Below are 5,646 nucleotides of genomic sequence, written 5' to 3' on the forward strand. Positions count from 1 at the left end.
TATGGTGTTAAACCCTTTAAATGAAAATGTTTGATTACCGCTCTGAACTCGTTTTTTTCCATTTTTCTTAACGAACAATTTTTTTTTCAATTGGTTATAAAACACGTAAACTCAGAAGGTGTGGACTGTGACTGTACCATATATCTAGTCGGGAGTGGTGCTGACTGAAAACAGATGATTTGGAGCGATTCGCGCGCCATCGGTTGGTCATTCTAAGGACTTATTGAACTAACCTCGTACCATTCGTCCAGCGCAGCGTTGTGCATCCGGTCAACATCCATTTGTGGGACTTGTTCTGCAAGCTGAGTTTCGGCGTAATGTACGTTTTCACTGACAACCTAAACGCCGAAAGAATGCTTAAAATCTACCAGGCTTCTTTGATTAAGATTACTCATGAAGACAGCGACCCAAAACACCGCAGCCGCCTGTGCAGTCAGAGGAAACTGGAAAATGGGATCACTGTCATGAACTGCACCTTAAAATCCCTAAATGATAATTTTAAGCTTTAATTGACAATCAAGAGGATTTAGTGTCATATTAGGTCGAGGCAATACAGTTCAAATGCTCTTTTTTAAACTCTGGTGCTGATTCGAATAAATATTTGTTTGCTTAGGAGAAATTGTGACGACGCTCTTGTAGAACTGACTATCTGAAATACTAAATCCAACCTAAACGAACGTAAGCAACACAAAAAACCCAAACCAACCCATACAGATGGAACTTCTATCGTTTCTAAGTGCGCGCACATGCAATGAATTTCTGACGCCATGTGACACATCTTGTCACGCGTGGTGAAAATCTGTGGCACAACATAAACTTCGGTAAAATAAATGTAGCAAAAAAGTACAATAAGCTGGTGATTCTGTACGATTCTCTTTCATTATGAGTGCTAGTTTTTTCAAACTTATGAAATAGAGAGGCATTCTTCTACCTAAATACTTGTGTTGTTGACGTGGAGCCCAGTGATATTTTTATGCCTAGTGTAGTGAGCCTAGTGTATGCCATTTCAAGTTATGTAAACAAATTTGATATCATTTGAGTAGATTAATTTCAGATTCTAAGGTAATGTTACAAAGAAAAATAGTGCTTTGTTCTGAATCCCTTAAATTATCGGGTGGCCACCAATAAGGAAGTCTACGCTGAGTGCAACTTATCAACTTATGGCACGAAGGCCGAACTTTAAAGGGAATTGAAAGAGGCGGACCCAACGGGAAGTTGGCTTGAGGATGCCAAGTAATTTGAGTCGAGCGTGAAAATCGATGATATCCATGAGAAGGATAGCGGAAGGGAACATACTCAATAGATTTCACGCGTGCTACAAAACCTGAATTGAAGTGCGGTCGACATAATGGGGGGGAAAAATCAACATTACCGAAGTTATAAATTCAATCGCCGAAATCATAAGTTATATACTGTCACTTCCAATCGAAAATGGCGAAATTCAATATTAACACGCTGAAAATAATTTTTTGGAATGCTTAGGGCATCCTAAACAAAAGACAAGAATTAGCCACATACCTCTACAAAAATAACATTACTATTCGCTTGCTCACAGAAACACTACTACACGACTCCGTACCAGTCAATCTAGTTCGTGATTACCAATTTTACAGAAATAACAGTAATAGAGTTACGCCAATTCTTATTCAAGAAAATATCATCACCACCAACTAACAATTCCTGAACTTGAAACCCTTGAAGTTACGGATATACCAATAAAAATGCATGGAAAACTATTTGCCATCGTCTGACTCTAACAGACTCCTTCTCGAAAAATTAAAAAAATACTAAGAGGAAAAATATTTAAACTTGAACCCTCGGTAAGCGCAGAAGGGGACCTAAATTCTAAACACTTAGCGTGGAATAGCAAAACAATTAATAAAACTGGAAAACAATTGTTTCAATTCATGAAAGACCAGTATCTGTCTGTCACAGCACCAGATTCTCATAATCCCCCCCCCCCCCACAACACAACACCAATATAAATCTGACTTCATTGACTTCGCAATCAACAAAAATAACTTTTACAAAAATAACTTTTACAATCACGACACTTTTACTATTAATGAATTAGACTTGGATAATGAACCAGTTCTTCTAATTTTTTTCACCAACTGTGAAAAAGACCCAGTTGCAACTCACTATAATCTTAAGAAAGCTAATTGGATCGTATTAACAAATACGAACCACTTCTCAACGCCGAGATTGAATACCTTATCCGTACTCGTAATAAACTCTGCCAAACATATCAAAGACTTAAAAGCTGTATCCTTAAAAACATAATGAACCATCTCCGGAAAACTTTAGCGATCAAAATTGAAGAAGACAGATGCAAAAATTAGAATACAGAAGTCCATAAACTTCAATTTAAAGATAAATTTATATATCGTATGACTAAAGCCCCAACAAAGCCGCAAACGAATATTCCACCTCTCAAAAAACCGGATCAAACATTCGCGTTTTTTCCTACTAACAGAGCAAATCTTCTGGCAGAAAATTATTAAAGTAACTTCACTCCACATGTCGACGCATCTGACCCGCAACACATTGCTGAATGTGAAAAAATTGTTTCCGAATTTTTCAAAACCTCAAGCACTGATAATCTCAAGAAAATAACTTATAAGGAAGTAACCAAACATATTAAAAATATTAAAAATAACAAAGCACACGAGGATCTCGCGAAACTCCGGATATTCGACAAGTCTTCTTTCTTTCGTTCGAAAATCCTTCGGAAAAAATAGATATGGAGTCAGTGTATAATCTCATTATATTATAATATAGTGCCGTAATATTATAATAATTACGCTTAGTTTAGGGCATTTATTATTATTTATCATATTCTAAATCAAAAAATAGGAAAAATGTTACGCTAGGGAAGGAGAGACAAGGCACGGCAGCCAAACACAACCTTGCAATATTCTGATTAGCCCCCCCCCCCCCCATGTAACAGGCAGGGCGCACCAATCACGGCAAATTTTTTAGTTTCGGATGTTTTATCATCTTATTTTGAAATACGTTACGAAAATTTTAAAAGGTTCAAAATTACAAACATTGCGTCGATGTTTTAAAAATCTAATGAAAACAGTTTTAATCCATTTAATGAAAGATGCACCATAAAAAACTGGCCCAAAATATTATGCAACCAAAGAAATATAATAACATTTTTCTTAATTGGTCATTTATATATTTTTAAAAATCAACCCTGTTTTTTAAAAAATTTAACCCTTTAAAAAATAACTGTTTTGTCAAACAAACAAAAAATACGTGTCGACGGAATTCCTTTAAAAAAACAATATTTTTTTATGTCAAGACTTTCTAGGACTAAAAATGTACCTACCTACCTATTAATTCACTGTTAAAATCGCAACGTTTTTGTCAGTAATGACGTACCTTGAGTACGACAAATTTTCAAAAGAAGCCACGTGGCATTTTATGTTTAAGAAATGTTCCATATGGAAACATATATGGTATTGATATAACGGGCAAAAGTGAGTTTTTAATGAGAAAATGTTGTTATGAATATGGACAATGCAAAGTTTCCTTAAGACAAAGCTAATTTGCTTTCCGTAATATAATACCATATGGATTCCATGTGCGTATTTGTAAGAGGATGTTGATCCAAAACGTGAACTGATATTAAAAAAAAAACAAAAACAAAATGAGTCACCTTTGGATAACTCGTAACTTTCAAAGTGTAATAAAAAAGCACTAAAAGTTAATGATACGTAATTACATTAGGATACGTTATTTACCAAGAGAATTAAAATACACCGTCAAAACGAGAAAAAGAGTACGAATAATGCTCTTCATTATCTGTTAGCAGAGAAAACTGATTGATACAAAATTTTCGAAGAAGAGAGAATGTTCTACAAAAAGTTTCAATATATATTATTCGCTATCTCATTGGCTTATTAATAATATTATTCAAATTAAAAAAAGTGATTACTATGGCACAAGACATTATATAATGTTAAACGTTATCAGTTATTTAACTTGTGACAAATAGTCGTGTACAAATATGAAGTAAGAAATGTTGTCTACCGCAGAAATTCAAAAATCTTTAAATAAATTTAGAGTGGTTAAAAAAACATCAACTTTTAAAAATTTAGGTTGCAGCTTGTTAAATTTTTTTAATCATAAAAATAGTATTGTATAACTTGCAGACAAATCAGATTATTTGTAGTATTTTGTAAGATTTATAAACCGCAATAATCTATACTAAAAATAATTCTTCTTGCAAATCTGCAGAATTTTTTCTATATAAATTTTCTCTAAACGACTATTTTGGAAGTTAGCAATTACTTAAAGGTTAATTATTACATATTAACTCTTTAAGTAACATTTTAAAATAACAGCATGCAAAACGAAATATGTTTCGTGTTGTTGAATGATATATTTTCAATTTTTTTTTTTATAACATATGCACCTCTCAAGTGGCTACCGGGGACAATTCTCTACACTTTTTGAAACCATTTCATATTGCTTTGTAATTGTTTCTTTTTCTTTGATCTTCAAACTGTTTTCAAGGATTCTGTACAATTAAAAAAATTAATTACTTTTTCCATCTGCGTAAGGAATTTATTAAAAGTAAATGAGTAACAGCTCGTTCAGAACAAACATGGATACATTTGAATGATATTATTGTCATAAATAATTATAAACAATTTCAAGTTAATTTACTGTTCAAAGTTTAATATAAAAACGATTTTTCGATTTTTATACCATAAGATTTTCTCTTCTTAAGTTTCTTAGATGCGTTACAGAAATCGATTGAATTTAGGACTTTTCTCTGCGAGCGCATTTTAAGTTCAAGAAAAAGAAAAATTTTCCGAAACTGTTATTATAATTTTCAAACTTCCAAATTGTTATATGCATACAGAATAATATGAATTACATATTATTTACTTTAGGATTACTGAAATTTATAACTCAGTTTGCTGGGTCAAGAATGCTATTCCTAATTATTATAAATATTTTGCCTTGCCACAATAAACAAATAATTTAGTTAATGCGAAGTATTTTCCTTCTTTTTTCACTAAGATAAACGTTAGCTGAACCTAATTGATTTCTTATATACGAGTACAAGAAATTTTTTTCGGATGAGATGAGAGTATTCCAAATAAATACTTGCTACCGTATGCTTCATCTGAGAAAATGTATTCTTAAAGAGAATATCGCATTTTATTATTCTAAAATTTTATTGCCTTACTTCATATAAAGGTGTATTCAAGTGCAGCACATATTTTACTTCTATGAAATAAATTCTGACACACTTCCAGAATATATGTTCTTAATCGAAGAATATGATGTATCAGAGAAATAGACTAGTACCTCAACTGAACAATATTTCTCAATGAAAAAAATTGTTTTCGAAATTATTAGTCCATAATCTTTATTTTTTCAATTATTCAAATATGTCATTCGCACACACTGTTAGTTACATACATAATTGTACGCCTAAACACTTTGAAAAATCGCACTCGCCAAAGATTCGAATACTACCTAAACTACCTGAAATATTGTGTACTAAACGCGCGCTTTAACTATTACTACGAGGGTAGTTCAATAAGTCCTTAGAATGACCAACAAATGGCGCGCGAATCGCTCCAAATCATCTGTTTTCAGTCAGCACCACTCCCGACTAGA

This window comes from Belonocnema kinseyi, chromosome 6 (genome assembly GCF_010883055.1).
Source record: "Belonocnema kinseyi isolate 2016_QV_RU_SX_M_011 chromosome 6, B_treatae_v1, whole genome shotgun sequence".
Taxonomy (NCBI): domain Eukaryota; kingdom Metazoa; phylum Arthropoda; class Insecta; order Hymenoptera; family Cynipidae; genus Belonocnema; species Belonocnema kinseyi.